Source organism: Armigeres subalbatus, chromosome 2 (genome assembly GCF_024139115.2).
Source record: "Armigeres subalbatus isolate Guangzhou_Male chromosome 2, GZ_Asu_2, whole genome shotgun sequence".
Classification (NCBI taxonomy): Eukaryota; Metazoa; Arthropoda; class Insecta; order Diptera; family Culicidae; genus Armigeres; species Armigeres subalbatus.
Window position 1 is genome coordinate 4,442,170 of NC_085140.1, and position 18,748 is coordinate 4,460,917.

Below are 18,748 nucleotides of genomic sequence, written 5' to 3' on the forward strand. Positions count from 1 at the left end.
TCACCACTCAGTGACGAGTACCGTAAACATGGTGCACGGAAAATTGTTGTCTACACTTTTTACGGCTGCTGCACCCTGAAAGTAAATGTAGAAGTAAACAGTCGGTCGCTCATTGATTACCAATCAAAGGTCCATTTTGGGAATAATCTTTTTTGTTATACGAAAAAGTTTTAAAGAATTGTTTTTAACTGAATACATTGTAAACAAGAAATATTTGGTGATGATACTTATTTTTCAGCCATATTTTTTCTTTAAATTCGAATAAATGCCTTGTTAAACAAGAATTTCGTAACTAAGTTAAATATTAATCACGGATGCAGATTTAAAGCATTTTTAAAACGTTTGATATAGTTGTTTTGATTGAGTTATTATAACATTATTATAACCGTTTTTAGTAGCTTAAAAATGTAGAAAAAGCCATAAAATAAAAAGACGAATTTTGCAATAAGTTCCCAGTTATCCACGAACTACAGACGATGATAATATTTTGATCAATGGCTATCATCGCCGACAAAGTAATCACCCCATCAAACGATCTCAGTCACGTCGAGTTCAGAAGGGTAAAACTTTTCATTATATTCGGTACATTCTAGTATGTACTTTTTCTTATATATCCAGTAAATTGAAGTACCAAAATAATTTTTAAAATCATTGAATCATTACCGGACAGCAGTGCCGGTTACATCGGCTTCATTCTGAAGGACCTACGGAATGGTTTTAGTTGAAGCAAAACAGGTCGTATGACACGGCAAGCTTCAGTATTTTACAAAGAATGATGGAAATGACATTTTTAGGGTTCCATGGCGACTTAGGTTCAATCCGATTAGACTGAGCTTGGTGTACCTTGACAAGGTACAATCAAGTGGTGGAAATAAATGGAATAGTACGAAATTACGAAGTTTGAAGTGTCGCACGGCCTATTTTGGCTAAATCTAGAAAATAACCATTCCGGAGGTCCTCCGGAATATGGCAAGATTGAACCTGAGTGGCTCAAGAAGCCTAAAAATATCATTCTCATTATGGCCGATGTGGCCGGATTGAACCCGAGTGGCCCAGGAAAGCTGAAAACATCATTCTCGTAAATATTCTGTGAAATCATGAAGTTTGAGGTGTCACACGACATGTTTTGATTGATCTTTCTCTTTCTTTCTTCTCATTTCTCACTTCCCTTATCTTCCTTGTTCTTTCTTCTCGATTCTCACTTCCCCTATTCGGCTTCTCATTTATCACTACGCACTTTGTGCTTCTCATGTTTCACTGTGAAAAGCAGAGATGCATCTGAACACGAGAACGCGTGTTCGTGTTCAAAACGTTTTGAACACAGCCCACTGTTCAAGAGCACTGACCTAACTTAGCAATTTGTATCCTAGGAAAACAAATTTAAGCGACGACATGCTACACATTTTTCGGCTGGTAATGGAATACGTGGGCATCTAACGGATAGAAAGAAATCAAGCATGCTCGTATGTTTTTGCATAGTTCCAAATCTAAAGAATCTTATGACGAATTCGTTTTTAAACCTGGGTCAGTGCCAACCCGAACCCTGAATAAAAAACCTTTTCAGTTCCATCTGTCATTGAACATGGTGGTGTGCGTGGCATCGTGTTTGTTTTGATTCGAAACATATGATCACCATACCGGACTTTACCAGTGCACTAGCAGTTTGTGCGCCTCAACGAATCAGATCATGATAAAAACGATCAATTACGCGCTCTGATTTTGGATATATGCATATATACCCCGGATTCTCTATTCCTTTCTGCTTCTTCATGAATTCCTCCACTACTTCTTGCAGGGGGTTAGGGACAAAAGTTCGAAAGATAAAAGGTCGAAGGGACAAAAGGTCGAAAGTACAAAACGTCGAACGGGACAAAAGGTCTAAATGACAAAACGTCGAACGGAACAAAAGGTCGAAATAAACAAAAGATCAATAAGATCAAAAGGTCAAAAGGGACAATAGGTCGGAATAGACAAGAAACTGAAACGAAGAGAATTAATCTCGCACCAGAGTTGCTCTACACTTTTATTTTTATCTGCTCTTTTATTTTTCCCAATTTTAAACAATTAAATTAAATTCATTCAGTGAGTACAAATTATAGATGGATGTTTTAGTTTTCTAAATGTTCATTTTCTTCGTTTCTCAAAATGGCGCACGCCGCACATCAAATACACCAGCGTGTACTACGGTTCCCTCAAACACACGCGATTCTATCGTGATTCTATCGCCTGGGGACTGTGATTCTGTCACCGTTGGTATGGAAGCGTAAATGAAACTTTGCCAGCATCCAGAATTGCGGCGATTAGCTGTCTGGGGGTGAGAGAGGCTTTTACACATCGGCGTATTTTAAAAGCGCGCCTGCGTGGCTGCGGCGTGCACTTTTTTGACAAATCGAAGTGACATTTAGAAAACTTAGATACCCATCTATTATTAACACTCATTGAATGAATTTTATTTAATTTTTAAAAATAGTGAGTAATGAAAGAGCAATTTTTTGCCAACTGTATAGGCAACTGTATTTATTTTCTAAATCAACAATCTTTGTTTATCTCTAACAGAACTATCTGGAGATTCATAATATTGTCCCTTTTGTCCCTTTCGATCTTCTGTGCCTTTCGACCTTTTGTTCTTTCGACCTTCTGTCCCTTTCGACGTTTTGTCTTTTCGACCTTTTGTCCTTTCGACCTTTTGTCTTTTCGACCTTTTGTCTTTCGACCTTTTGTCCTTTCGACCTTTTGTCTTTCGACCTTTTGTCATAGATTCCTTGCAGGCATTTACTCGAAGTTTCTTTCCGGAATTCCCCTGGAAGTTTCTTCACGTATTCCTTCGGAAGTTTCTTCAGGAATTGCTCCGGAAATTCTTTCAGGAATATATTCTAAAGTTCAACTTCTTCCTGAAGTTATGATCGGAGCTCGGGAGTTAGTTAGGAAAGTTCCTAAGTTCCTTCGAAAATTTCTTCGGAAGTTTCATCAGAAATCCTTGGAACATTCCTTCAGGAATTTCTTTTAAAATTTTCTTTCGGAAACCCTCTCAAAAATTCTTCAAAAATTCTTCCGGAAGTTCCTTCAGTAAGTCATTTGGAAGTTCATTCACAAAATCCTACTCAAATTTTTTCAGCAATTCCTCCAGATGTACCGTCAGGAATTCCTCCGGAAGTTCCTCCTGAATATCCTCTGAAAGTTCCTCCAGGAATTCCTCCTGTACTTCATCCAGAGATTTATCTGGAAGTTCCTCCGAAATTCCTCCAAGAATTGCTCTAGAACTGCCTCCAGGAATTTCTTAGGAAGCTCCTCCAGGAGTTCTTCCGGAAGTTCCTTCAGGAATTCTACCGGCTGTTCTTCCAGGAATTGCTCCGGTGGTTCCTCCAGGAATTCCTCCGGTAGTTCCTCCAAAGATTCGTCCAGAAGTTCCTCCAGAATTTTGTCTGGAAGTTCATCCAGGAATTCGTTCGATAGTTGCTCCAGGGATTCCTCCGGAAGTTCCTCCAGAAGTTTCTCTAGAACTTTCTCCAGGAATTTCTCAGGAAGTTCCTCCAGTAATTCCTTCAGAAGCTCCTCCAGAAGTTCCTTCAGAAGTTCGTCCGGAAGTTCCTTCAGAAACTCCTCTGGAAGTTCCTCCAGAAACTCCTCCAGAAGTTCTTCCAGGAATTCCTTCCGGAAGTTCCTCCGGAAATCTCCGGAAGTTCCTCCAGAAATTCCTCCGAGAGTTCCTCCAGGAATTCCTCCGGTAGTCTCTCCAGGAATTCCTCCGGAAGTTCTTCCAAGAGTAGGAAGAACCTGGAGGAACTTCCGGAGGAATTTCTGGAGGAACTTCCGGGGGAATTTTTGGAGAAACTTCCGGAGGAATTCCTGGAGGAACTTCCGGAGGAATTCCTGAAGGAACTTCCGAATGAATTCCTGGAGGAACTTCCGGAGGAATTCCTGGAGGAACTTGCGGACGAATTTATAACGGAACTTCCGAAAGAATTCGTGGAGGAATTTCTGGAGGGACTTTCGGAGGTATTTCTGGAGGAATTCCTGCAGGAACTTCTGGAGGAATTCCTAGGAATTCCTGGAAGAACTTGCGGACGAATTTATAAAGGAACTTTCGAAGGAATTCCTGGAGGAATTTCTGGAAGGACTTTCGGAGGTATTTCTGGAGGATTTTCTGAAAGAACCTCTAGAGGAATTCTGGAGGAAATTCCGGAGAAACTTTCGGAGGAATTTCGGAAGGAACTTTCGGAGGAATTTCTTGAAAGACTTCTGGAACTCCGGTATTTCCGAAGGAATTTCTGGAAGAATTTTCAGAGGAATTCTAGGACGAACTTTCAGAGAAATTCCACTTCCCAAGAAATTCTTGAAGGGACTACCGGAGGAATTGCTGTATGGACTTCGGGTGGAATTTCTGTAGGTATTTCCGGAGAAATCTCTTAAATGACTTCCGGAGGAATTTATGGAGGAACTTTCAAAGGAATTTCTGGAGGAACAGAGAAATTGTTGGAAGAAATTTCGTAGGAACTCTTGGAGGAATTTCCAGATGAATTTTCGGAAAAAATATGAAGGAATTCCTGAAATATTGATCTAATGCATTCCTGGAAGAATTCGCAATGGAATGCATACATGACTTCAAGGAAGAATACCTGGAATAATTATGCGAATTCTTTGAAGAATTTCCATATGATTTTTTGAAGAACTACTTAAATAAATTATTAATGGGGGAATTTTCGAACAAATTGCAAATGAATTTTCGAAGGCCCATAATATTTCTGTTCAATACTAATTCTCCTGGGATTACTGAAAAAAGTCCTAGCGCAATTTAAATATAATGCAAATGCAGACAAACATCACAGGGAAGAAAAAAAAACCCGTAAAACGGATTTCGAGTGATTTCGGGTGGAACAACACAATGCGAACCCGACAGCTTTGGGGTTTGAACTAGTGCGAACCTAGTTTTAATCTAAGTGAATAAAAAAACGCAGTTAGGTTGGAACTGGTTCCAACCTAGGTTGGAACTTTTTTAAAACGAGTTCGACATTAGTTACCATGATCATTTTGCTTGCGTGCCAACCCAGTACACACTGAACAGTGTTCAGAGTACAAAACTAAGCACACCAAGGCACGCTCTTGGCTCATGTTCTGTTCAGGATGCATCTCTGGTGAAAAGTGATAAGTGCAAATTAAAAATTGAGAAATGAGGAGTGAGCAAAGACAAGTGCGAAATAAGAAGTTCGACGTCTCATTTTGCACTCTTCACTCCTTATCTCACGTTTCTTACTTCACTTCTGAATGTAAAAAAAAAGAAGTGCGAAGTTAGAAATGTAAAATGTTTGACGAGAAATGAGCAGTGAGTAACCTCCCTTCTCACCTCTCACTCTTTATTCCTCACTTATCATTTTGAACAGTTAGACGTGGGAAGCGAGAAGTGAGAAATAAGAATTGAGATATGAGACTTCACAGTGAGGATTCTCACTTTTCACTCATCATTGTTCATTTCTTATTTCTCGCTTAACTTTTCAAAAGGACCTAAGTAACATTTTTTTCATGAATTAATTTGAATAGCGCAATCAATAGCTTTCATGTTGTTATGTTGATTGCGCTATTCAAATTAATTCATGAAAAAAATGTTACTTAGGTCCTTTTGAAAAGTTAAGCGAGATTTCTCCGATCTAATTATTTATTTCTTAACCTTCTGTCTGTGCTCAAAAAAACTTGCGTTGTCTGTGCTCTGGGGTCAAATTGACCCCAAATTGAAATTGCTATAACTTTTTTATTGTTTGCCTAATTTTGTATTTTCTGGGCTCTTTCGAAAGATAATTTAATCATCTTTTAGCTCGTAACCAAAGATTGACTATAAAAAACAGTGTTTTTTATGCTTATTATACTTATAGCTGAAATCCCATCCTACCCATTTTGAACTGCACCTTTTCAAAAAGGTTATGCAGGAAGGCGTGTGCTTTGACATGACGCATTGATTAGTTTAAAACTTGGCCGCTAGGTGTTGGTATATTTGAATTCATTATTTTATGCTACTCAACATATTCCGATATAGGTATGGAATTTTCCATATTGTAAATATTCGGCAAATTGGCTGATCTTTGGTTTAGCGTGTAGGCACAAAGGCCTTAACTCCAGGGTTTTCTTGTATGACCTATTCTGTGAACGCTTTTTATTATTTGCATTACTGGAGAAGGTTGAACACAAAGAAAGCTTTTGGTGGACTCTACCACAATATTCATGTTTTCAAAAAATGCTACGAACCAAAGTACATCAGATCTCAGATGGAACAGAATAGTCAAATATAACAGCTCACTAGCGCCGAATCTTGGAAGAAGTGCTCATCATATTGAGCACAGCTTCGTACTCCGGGTTATCCTATTAACAATATTGCCTAATACAATTTGGGCGTAGGTACGAGGGATCTCAAGCTAAAGCAATATTTCAAACATGCAAGAATATTGCAAGAACACTAGCGCCGTCTATTTGTAAATTTCCTAATTATTTCTTTGTCACATTCCATTTCATTCCCACCAAACGAACTTTGTTAAAGACGTCATCTTTAAAAACTTCAAATTTGTTCGATAAAAATATTTACAATGTAAAAAATTACATATATCGAAATATCTTGAATAGCCTAAAATAATGAATGCATATATACCACCTCCTAGCGGCCGAATTCTAAACTAATCAATAGCTCATGTCAAAGCACACGCCTTCTCGCATAACCTTTTTTGAAAAGGTGCAGTTCAAAATTGGTAGGATTTTCAGATATAAGTAAAATAAGCATAAAAAATAACTGTTTTTGTTCCCTTTTTTACGAAAATCCCTCCTTGCGAAGTCCCCGCCCACCTATAGACAATCTTTGGCTACGACCTGAAGAATGATTGGATTATCTTTCGAGAGAGCCCAAAAAATCCAAAATTAGCCAAACAATAAAAAAGTTTTAACAATTTCAATTTGACCCCAGCTTATTTTCAAGATATTTCAAGCAAATTTGCACCTAGAGGGCAGAACTCGGCTACCTAAAATTAGGAGAATCGGTTGAAAACTAAAAAAATGGCAGCCTTTCAAAGTGGCCTGGGGTTATGTTGACTCTAGAGCACAGACAAAAGGTTAATTATCATTAATCGCTTCACACTTATCTTATTTTTGGCCATATAACTCGTTTTACAAACGAAATTCACGCTCAAATGATTCATTCGCCTAAAGGACATTTTCGGCCATATGTACAGAAATTAATCCCGAAAAACGTGACCGTCAGCTTTTTCGGTTTTCGAGACGAGCCAGCCAGCCAAAAAAAGGTTTTTCGGTATGAAATCGTGTTTTAAATGGCATAGTTTGTTCGGCAAGTATGTTGCATTCATCAAGGGGTATCATTTCACAAATTTTTTTTTCTGGTCAACTCACCACCAACTCAGTTTGTGAATGCTTACACATGATAATTAATAATAATCATATTTCAAGATGCTGTAATAAACTGTTTTGAAGGATGAAACTTTACAATTAGGCTTTCCCGATATTGAATCAAAACTGTGACAAATACAGTGATTATTTTTTTTTAACTACGGTATCCTTAACAAATGTTTTAGAGATAAATTCAACTAAAAATGAAATAGAACAAATTGGTTTATATTGAGCAGAAATAGAAGTAGTTTTTTCGAGGTTTTTTTGCTTTTGCTTGCTTTTCTGCATTTTCGGCCAAACGACGTTTTCGACCAAACACTGACAAACATCCAATCATTACATTTATGTGTGGTACATATAAATTTTAATTGTGTGTCCCAAATAATGATTATATAATTACATAAGCCTTTATTTGACTAATGACCTTTGTTTGGATTTTCCGATAGTTATAAATAGTTAGTTAGTAGGATAGTATAGATGCATGCATAAACGTTATTTTTTATTTTGCCATTCAAAATGTGTAAATTTTTATTAGCGTTCGACATTTTCAGCCGAATGATCCCTATGACCAAATGATATTTTTGGCCAAATGTCCCTTTTCATTCATAAACCCGTTTCTGTCACGGGGCAGCAGGGACTTTGTCCAAGGGCTTGACGACCCCTCCCCATGGTCACTGCGAGTTAGACCGGGACCATCATCCCTAACCCCTAATCCCAAGGCGTCAAGCGACCCGTGCCGAGGGGATGCATGGCCAGGGGGGTGAAATAATAAGCTAGGCCTTTAACGGAGCCTGTGGGGTACCTGGGCACCCTCCACAGTAATTGTCCCTTACCGCGTTATGCTGGGCTCTGGCGTGGTGGACCTCTTTTCCCGAGCAACTCGTGGGACCAAAATGGGAAAACAAGTTAATTCTTCAATTAGTGGTAGTAGTGTAGGCGACAACCCCTTCGCAAGAGGTGGATTGTTCAGGTCTCCGCCTAGGAGGCCAGAGGCAATAGTCGGCAGCTCAGTGCGCAGCGCCAGCGTGGGTCACTCAACCTTCCTCTCGGCTATAAAAACGCCGGAAGGGGTTATTGACGGCCCATGGCTTGTGAAGGCGATGAACCGCAAACGCGATGGGCTTTCGGCCTTCGAGGTGGCGACGGAACAGCTGGACGCCATCATCGACTTTGCGTCATCGGAGCATAATATCAGCAAGGACCTCAAGAGGAGCTTGCAGAAACTTCGAAAGTCGATGCTGGACGCCAAGCTGGAGAGGGCGGTAGGGACGGCCAAGTGCAAACCTGTGAAATCGGTGGAGTCGAGGTCTACCCAGACTGAGGCCTAAGGGTTCGCGGACTCGGGCAAGGTCGAGTCGACCGAAGGCGTGCCAGCTAAGACGGTGGTGCCAAAGTCTACCCGGACTGAGGCTCAAGTATTTGCGGGTACGTCGGGGTGACTACTCCAACGGAGCAGACACAAAACGGGGAGACAGTCTCCAGGGATGAGCTCCCTGGGGGCCGCTCCAAAACGCGGAGGGTTACTACCCGAACAAGGGTAGTGGGGCTGGGAAGCTGAACCCCGGTCAGGTACCTCCAAAACCGGGGAGGAAGGACCTGGAAAGGTCCGTCCACTCAGGCAAGACGGTGGTAAGGGGTTACGGCAGGCTGAAATTTCTCAGCCGCACCAGACCAGGGAAATAGAGGGGAATGACGCCTCCTGGACCCTGGTCAAGAACGAGAGGAAACCGAAGACGTCAAGGGCCGAAAAGAAGGCCCAGGCGAATGAGGGTAGCAAGAAGTCTAGGGTAGGCGCCAATCGCTCCAGGGGCGATGCCCTAGTCATCACGGCGGACGAGGCTAAGTACTCGGATGTTTTGAAGGCGATGAGGAGTGACGTCAAGCTCGGTGAACTCGGCGCCGACGTACGTCGAATAAGACGTACCCGGATGGGCGAGATGATACTCGAGCTGAAGCGGGGCGTCTCGCAAAGGGCGCCGCCTACAAGAAGTTGGCGGAGGAGGTCCTAGGCGAGACGGTCAAGGTGAGGGCACTCACGACGGAGGTGAATCTAAGGGTTAAAGACCTGGACGAGATCACTGAAGTCGAAGAGCTCGTCACGGCACTGCGGCGACAGTGTGAAGTGGAGACGCCCACCGCAGCCGTTCGGCTACGGAAAGGTCCGGCAGGGACGCAGGTAGCATTGGTTCGGCTATCTGCAGCGGACACCTCCAAGGTAGTCAAGTTAGGGAGCGTCAAGGTGGGATGGTCGGTATGCCCTGTGCGCATATACGAGCAACCCGAAGTTTGCTTCAAGTGCCTGGAACCGGGGCACAAGCAATGGGACTGCAAAGGCCCTGACAGAAGCAATCTCTGCCGACGCTGCGGATTGGAGGGACATGAGGCACAATGCTGCACGAACCCTCCCAATTGTTTGATTTGTTCCAGCAAAGCTGTGAACAGCAAGCACCCATGGGGGCTCGATGTGCCCGGCGTTTAAGCGTGCTGCAAAATCAAAGTGCAGGTAAAGCAGCTGGCTTGCTCGGCTTCGCCCGAGTGTTTGGTGTGCGCAGGTTTAGAGGAAACGGCGGAACACGTGTTGTTCGTGTGCTCACGTTTTCGCGCAATGCGTGACCACATGCTTGCCACATGTGGTCTGGACACTACCCCGGACAACCTAGTTCGGAGGATGTGTAAAGACGAAGTTGGCTGGAACGCCGTTTTATCGGCTATCGCCCAAATCGTCTCGGAGCTACACAGAAGGTGGCGCGTGGACTCAAGGATGGCTAGTTCAGGCGCAAATAAGAGGTGGTCCAAGGGATCGGAGTCGGCTTCATGGGTCATACCGGTGGTCATGCTCTGTGGTCGAACTCGATCCTTTTATCGAACAAGTGGCCGCGCGAAGAACAACATGGTATCGTCGCTTTCGTGGCGTCGGTCAACCGGGCGGGTTCCGAGCCCGAGGACGGAAAGGGGTCCTCGTCAAGGCTGGGGCAGGCGTAGGCTTCGCGTCGGCAAGTCTCTCTGTGTGCTGGCGAATAGGCCCTATCGCAGAAAGGTCAATTTGGGGTGCACGCGGCATCATCATTCTTGATACCAGTCGTGCAGAGGGAAGCAGGCGCGAAGTCGACCCTGCCCACCTTCCGAGGACATAGGGCGTGGTAAGGCCACCTGGAAAGCCGGCAATGCGCTGGCACGATACCATGGTGTTCTTCTAAAAAAGCGAGTCACGATGTTCGATGCTGCAAGGACACGCAGCTAACCTCGAGGGTGCGTCATGCACTGGCCCCCCTTTGAAGCATTACTTTCTGGTTGTACCGAAGGGACGATGGGCTTGGCGGCAATGGAAACGGTTTAGCTGGTCGGGGATGCAGCCCTGCCTCCCTCATTGGAGGTGGCCCCTAACCCAGCACTTCCTGGTCAACCCAGGATGTCTGTTGAGCAGATTCCCCCTCCATTGTTTAGGAAGAAAAAAAAACCCGTTTCTGTCAAATGGAATTTGGATAAGTGTATTTTGGCATAACGTGTTATTTGGCCAAGTGACAATCGGCCAAATGGCTTTCGGTTTGAATAACTTTGGATCAATTACCTACCAACAATCACATACCTACCAAAAACAGCTTTACTGGAAAGCCGGAACCACGTGATGTCTTCAGCTTCACGCCACCCTGTAGGTACCGTTGGACGTTACCTTAATAAACTATCCTTCTTCGTTGCTGCTGCTCCATACTACCATTACCGAATCATGGCTGAAAGGAAAAGGCTGTTTTATACCGAAAAACATAAACATTCAAACTCTCTAGGAGCACAAGTGTATACCTGAACCCTATCATCATGATGATTATGATATCATTAAACATAAATAATTATAATAAATAATTAAATAAATAATAATTAAATAATATAAATAATTAAACATAATAAATTATAATTTTCTAGATCAGTGATCCCCAGCTACCTACTATTAAAGGCCGCACATTAATTTTGAGCTGTTGAAGTGGGCCGCAGTATGTTTGCAACATTTGTTTTTTCATTCTACAGGTTTTATCACCGTAGCTAACTATTAATCTATAGTACCGTTTTTGTAATGGCGATCTTAACACCCAAAAGGCCAAGCTCTTTGAGAAAGCGATTTTTGATTTTGAAAAAATCATAACTATTTTATTTTTTGTCCAATCTTGATGAAATTTTGACACAAGGTCCAATTTTTATTCTAGTTTTGGCTGCACACTGAGTTTTTCGGAATTTCTGGATGGTTCCGGAATTATTCCAGATTCCCTTGGGGTACCAGCAAACTGGTGTTTGGGGTATTTCGCCAGTTACTCAATTTTTCTCCATGGAACCCATATCAAACAGTATAAAACAATATTGCCACACTAATAACGAGTCTCATAGCGATTTTTCCGAAAGTAAGTCTTCCATACGGACATCCCCAGGAAGCTTCCAAATGTCCCCAGGGAACCTGTAATGGGGACAATTTCGATTTTTCTCCAAAACATGTCGTGCGACGGCTCTTTCTTCACAATTTTTCATGAATATACTCGCTGTTGTTATAAAAGTGGTCTATGGTCAGTTTGGCCACTTTTGTGACGCCCGGAATGTCCCCAGGGAACCTGTAAAGGGGATAATTTCGGTTTTGCTCAGAAACATGTCGTGCGACGGCTATTTCTTCACAATTTCTCATGAATATACTCGCTGTGTAATAAAAGTGGTCTCTGGTCAGTTTGGCCACTCTTGTGACGCCCGGAATGCCCCCAGGGAACATGTAAAGGGGACAATTTCGATTTTGCTCCGAAACATGTCGTGCGACGGCTCTTTCTTCACAATTTTTCATGAATATACTCGCTGTTGTTATAAAAGTGGCCATTGGTCAGTTTGACCGCTCTCGTGACGCCCGGAGTGCCCCAAGGAACCTGTAAAGGGACAATTTCGATTTTGCTCCAAAACATGTCGTGTGACGGCTCTTTCCTCACACTTTTTCATGCATATACTCGCTGTTGTTATAAAAGTGGACATTGGTCAGTTTGACCGCTCTCGTGACGCCCGGAATGCCCCCAGGGAACCTGTAAAGAGGACAATTTCGATTTTGCTCCGAAACATGTCGTGCGACTGCTCTTTCTTCACAATTTTTCAAGAATATACTCGCTGTTGTTATAAAAGTTGTCTATGGTCAGTTTGGCCACTCTTGTGACGCCCGGAATACACCCATGAAACCTGTAAAGGGGACAATTTCGATTTTACTCCGAAATATAACACGCGACGACTCTTTCTTCACAATTTTTCATGAATATACTCGCTGTTCTTACAAAAATGGTCATTGGACAGTTTGGCCACTCTTGGGACACCCGGAATGCTCTCAAGGAACATTTAAATGGGACAATTTCGATCTTGCTCCGAAACATGTCGTCAACTGAGGCGAAAGGTGCTATGGCGAAAAAAACAATTTCTCGTGTCAAGTCTGCTACTGAAAAAAATGTACTATAGACCTGGGTGCTGCTGAAAGAGTCGTCTTTTTGATCTCAAGCGAGTAAAGGGGTATTTTGAAAATATTCCCATGAGCAAAAATATTTTGCAGTTACTTAGTTTTCAAAAATTTCTCGCTCTTAAGATTTATCTTTTCATGCTGCATGAGGGCGCACAAATACGCGATACTCGACAAATCGATTTTATTCGAACCTTCCAGCTATAGACTAAAAATCAGCTAAGGCGATACAACCTGTAGAAATAATGTCCTTACAAGTAGATAATTTATTTGAAAAAGACTCACAGGTATAAAATATGTTGTCCCAATACACAATATTCTGTAATATGTAACATAGACTGAAAAACAAATGCTGTGATAATATGTTCAAGTTCATGAAAAGTTAGTACGTACCCCCAACTCGCTTTTCCAGCGGTCAGTTCAGCGGATACGGACATCGAGTTTTTTTTTACTAATTGCTTGAAAAGGTGCTTCCGTTGCAAGCAGTTTATCCTCCAACGGGATTCGAAATTCGAGTCTTTCAATTATCTGCAGAGTAACATTAATTATGTTTTATTTCTGAGACTGCTGTTTCTAACGAGGACTAAATACGATATATCGTAAACCGTAACACACTACGTCAAAGTGATTACCGTGCTAAGGGAAAAAAAAATGTATGTATGAATGCCATCATTATTTTCAATAAACTTTCACACAGTTCTGTTTTTTTTCTTGAATATCTGAAACATCATAATTCTGCTTCTCAGATTCCCCAGTAAGGATCTGTTCTCAAATTGCGTAATGCTTTTGGGGGGGGGGTGTAGGTCCAACTTGCGTTATACTTTGTTACACTAAAAGGTGGGAGAGAGGGTGGGTGCTACCAAATGTTACGCATAACGCGAATAAAAATTTATTTGAATGTCTATTTTTTAATCACTGATTGAAGTAATTGCTGTTTATCGTTATCGTATATTGACGACATGACATAGCGGGACTGATATGTGTAAAAATACTAAAAGGACGTTGTATTTCTCGACACCACAATTCCACAAAACTATCTAAATGGTTATGATCGCAAATTCTATTTTCGTTTCTACTAGCTGCATTCTTGATATCCTTGATTTTTGATCATGTGCCGTCCCTATTCTAACAGTGTTCAAAAAATACCAAAACCCAAATGCTTCAGAGAAGGAAAAAAATCTGCCTTTAAAATTTTTACAGTTACGCGTTAAGTGGGGGAGGGAGGGGGTACCAAAATTATGTTACGAGGGGGAGGGAGGGGGTAAAAAACTCGGATTTTTGCGTTACGTAATTTGTGAACAGCTCCTAAGTCCTGGTTGAAAATTTACTTTTCCTCCGACTTCAAGACAACTTCACTAGTTCTTTAAACTATTTCTATGTGTGCACATTTAGATTACTCCGAGGCTACTGCAAGCAGCGAAGGGCTAGTAGGATATCGTAAGGGACAATATACGGAATATCAGGTAGAAATGACAGAATGCTTCATTACTTATTCAAAACTCCCATCACTTGTAACTATGAAATAATCAGCCATTGGCTGTGATTTTACTCTAAACATTCTAACGAATACCGTAATTCTACTTGCTTTCATATATACTCACGATGTCAAGCGTGAATTATAGCCTGTTTCTATTTGTTCCTCTTTTGACTGGTGCCGCATCAAAATCAATGACTGTCATCGTCAAAATTCTTGGAATTCTATAATCCCATTGTATTGTATTATGTGGGCATCGATGAAACACAAAGTATTCGGTGATATATCATTTACAGCCTTTTGCAAATAGAAGCCGGTTGCGACAGTATATAGATGCAAAAGGGCTTGTTTTTATCTGAATTTTAAATCTTACTTTTCTTCGTATCGATAAAATTTTCAAATCCAGTTGTCAAGCGATATTGAGATTGACCTGTTGTAAAAATGTAGAGCTCATTGGAGACGGATCTAGTCAACGTGCATTCTGATTTCGACGAATTCGTCTGTGATCTGAACAGCGACGAAGAGCTTTTTGAAGAGCATCCGTTTGCATACGAAGAGGATGAAACGACATTTTTAACAAATCAAGAGATTTTAAGTGGTCAACAAAGCGACTTTTCAAAGTTCGTAAAAATGATGCAAAAACGTGACAAAAGTTTCAATCTAAGTTTAAGTAAAATAAGTTCACCTAAAAAGAATTTGTGGAGTTTTTCGACGAGGAGATGATTGATAGGTTAATGCTATACACAAATACGTAAGCTGCTGCAAGGAGTGATACCAATTATCGTCCCTCGACCACTTTTATAACAACAGCGAGTATATTCATGAAAAATTGTGAAGTAAGAGTCGTCACACGACATGTTTCGGAGCAAAATCGAAATTGCCCCTTTTATAGGTTTCCTAAGGGCATTACGGGCGTCACAAGAGTGGCCAAACTGGCCATAGACCACTTTTATAACAACAGCGAGTATATTCATGAAAAATTGTGAAGAAAGAGCCGTCACACGACATGTTTTGGAGCAAAATCGAAATTGTCCCCTTTACAGGTTCCCTGGGGGCATTCCGGGCGTCACAAGAGTGGCCAAATTGACCATAGACCACTTTTATAACAACAGCGAGTATATTCATGAAAAATTGTGAAGAAAGAGCCGTCGCACGACATGTTTCGGAGCAAAATCGAAATTGTCCCCTTTACAGGTTCCCTGGGGGCATTTCGGGCGTCACAAGAGTGGCCAAATTGACCATAGACCACTTTTATAACAACAACGAGTATATTTGTGAAAAATTGTGATGAAAGAGTCGTCACGCGACATGTTTCTGAGCAAAATCGAAATTGTCCCCTTTACAGGTTCCCTGGGGGCATTCCGGGCGTCACAAGAGTGGCAAAATTGACCATAGACCACTTTGATAACAACAGCGAGTATATTCATGAAACATTGTGAAGAAAGAGCCGTCACACGACATGTTTTGGAGCAAAATCGAAATTGTCCCCTTTACAGGTTCCCTGGGGGCATTCCGGGCGTCACAAGAGTGGCCAAATTGACCATAGACCACTTTTATAACAACAGCGAGTATATTCATGAAAAATTGTGAAGAAAGAGCCGTCGCACGACATGTTTCGGAGCAAAATCGAAATTGTCCCCTTTACAGGTTCCCTGGGGGCATTCCGGGCGTCACAAGAGCGGCCAAACTGACCATAGACCACTTTCATAACAACAGCGAGTATATTCATAACAAATTGTGAAGAAAGAGTCGTCACACGACATGTTTCTGAGCAAAACCGAAATTGTCCCTTTACAGGTTCCTGGGGCATTCCGGGCGTCACAAGAGTGGCCAAATTGACCATAGACCACTTTTATAACAACGGCGAGTATATTCATGAAAAATTGTGAAGAAAGAGCCGTCACACGACATGTTTCGGAGCAAAATCGAAATTGTCCCCATTACAGGTTCCCTGGGGACATTTGGAAGCTTCCTGGGGATGTCCGTATGGAAGACTTACTTTTGGAAAAATCGCTATGAGACTCGTTATTAGTGTGGCAATATTGTTTTATACTGTTTGATATGGGTTCCATGGAGAAAAATTGAGTAACTGGCGAAATACCCCAAACACCAGTTTGCTGGTACCCCAAGGGAATCTGGAATAATTCCGGAACCATCCAGAAATTCCAAAAAACTCAGTATGCAGCCAAAACTAGAATAAAAATTGGACCTTGTGTCAAAATTTCATCAAAATTGGACAAAAAATAAAAAAGTTATGATTTTTTCAAAATCAAAAATCGCTTTCTCAAAGAGCTTGGCCTTTTGGGTGTTAAAACGGGAAATTGTTTTATAGCCAGAGCATTTATTATTATCTTTATAAGTGAGGTTTTCGGCCCTTGGCCGGTTCACCTCGGCCCAGTTGGCAGAAGATCAATGCTGATTTTCTATATGATCATATGACCGTTTGAGATCGAAATTCTGAAAGAAATCAGTTCGCGGGTCTGAACAGAATACATTCGGAATTTTATATAGAATCCGTTTGAGAATCGAAAGGAAGCTGCTCGTAATTCTGAACAGAATTCCGGTCGAGATTCAGAGCAGAATCCTTTCGGAATTCATTTGGAATTCTGAAGTGTCTGTTTAGGATTCTGAACGGAATCTGTTTGATTTGAATTTCAATACTATACAACACCAATCTTGTCGCTTCATTTTGGTAACATGCGTGCTTACTGCTGAAAGAAATCACAAAAATAAATAACAAATCAAATACCTTTTCATTGCTTTGTTTTTGATGAAATGGAAATGGGAGCTATTTGACGAAGGGCCGAACCGTTCCCCTTGAATGATAATAAAAATAATTATCCCAATTATTAACTTTTACTTCACATTATCATTTACTTCACTTCATATCATTTTTAATAAATTTAGTATTTATATTGGCCTTATTAAAATAGTTTTATTTACCTCTTTGCAGGAATTGCAAAAACAGCAGCCGACCAGCAAAGGTGAGTGATTTTTTGTACCTGATTTTATAATTTGCGAACTGAGGGCAGGACCTCTGATACAACAGTTAGAAATGATACATATGTGATTCATATTCTGTTTCCAACATGTTCCTAATTCTATGTATATTAGATTGTTATAATAAGAGGATTTTCCCGGAAAAAAGCTATCTACACACTTCAATTGATTATATTTTTAAAGAACTCCTAGTTACGAATCAATATGAACCAACGTGTACCGTATTTGAGTTTATTTAAAATGTTTGTTCGGCATTTGAAACAAAGCTTGACTGTATAGGTATGTTTTGATAGATGAAGTTGAAAAAGCCATGTTCATTAATTTTTTGGTCGATTTATAACATTGTAGAAAGTCAGTATTATCATTTTCGGACAATGATTCTCGCGATTTTGAAAAAATATGACCCCTCTGAGTTTTAAGTCAAAAGATGTCAATTTATGTATAACTAGCTTTTACCGATGCACTTTACTACACCAGAAGGAGGATGAGTAACGAACCACCAACATTTTTTGCCCTCAAAAACCTTCACATGCCAAATTTAGCTCCGTCGCACGTCGCACTTGACTCGACTTATGAGACACTTAAGACGATCATTCTGTTGAGATCGAAATTCGAATCTACAAAGTTACAACCAAGTGGTGCGATTGTGGGGCCCTCCTTAGCCGTGCGGTAAGACGCGTGGCTACAAAGCAAGACCATGCTGAGGGTGGCTGGGTTCGATTCCCGGTGCCGGTCTAGACAATTTTCGGATTGGAAATTGTCTCGACTTCCCTGGGCATAAAAGTATCATCGTGTTAGCTTCATGATATACGAATGCAAAAATGGTAACCTGGCTTAGAAACCTCGCAGTTAATAACTGTGGAAGTGCTTGATGAACACTAAGCTGCGAGGCGGCTCTGTCCCAGTGTGGGGATGTAATACCAATAAGAAGAAGAAGAAGAAGGTGGAATTATATTTCCAAAACACATCGACCCATACCGTTGCTTATTTTTATTCCATTTTATATATTTTTTAGTTCTAATCCCCTTGGCTTTTTGAAAAGCATTAAGACAGATATTCTTATATTTTTTCGAAAAGGCTTAAGGTATAACCGTACGATCCAGCCGCTCCTTCCGAAAGGATTAGCGGATGGTTTGAGCGCCACTCCTAATGGAGACCATCCACCTGTTCTAGGGTTGCCCGACCTAAGACCTTTCAGGGGAAAGGGTTATTATTTTCCAATAATGGAAGGAAAGCGCGAAGATCGACAGGCTATAGGGATTCCAAAGAAAATTACTTCCCATTCAAAACACGATCGATCGTTAATAAGAACAAAGACAACCTAGTCGAAAGCAGAATATCCGCTTACAGTTGTTTTCATCATCGGTTGGCTATAAACTGCTCACCCCGACCCAAAATCGGAAAAAAATGGAGAGTGTCCGTCGGTTGGATTCAGG

The 18,748-nt window shown here is 41.3% G+C and overlaps 1 long non-coding RNA gene across 1 annotated transcript in view; it reads left to right on the plus strand.

Moving 5' to 3' along the window:
• The window catches only part of LOC134213950 (uncharacterized), a 555,234-nt gene that overhangs the window by 411,135 nt on the left and 125,351 nt on the right, over positions 1 to 18,748 (plus strand). Inside the window, exon 5 of the long non-coding RNA XR_009979585.1 lies at positions 17,266 to 17,296. This is a non-coding gene — a long non-coding RNA (uncharacterized LOC134213950). The remainder of the gene's footprint in view (positions 1 to 17,265; positions 17,297 to 18,748) is intronic.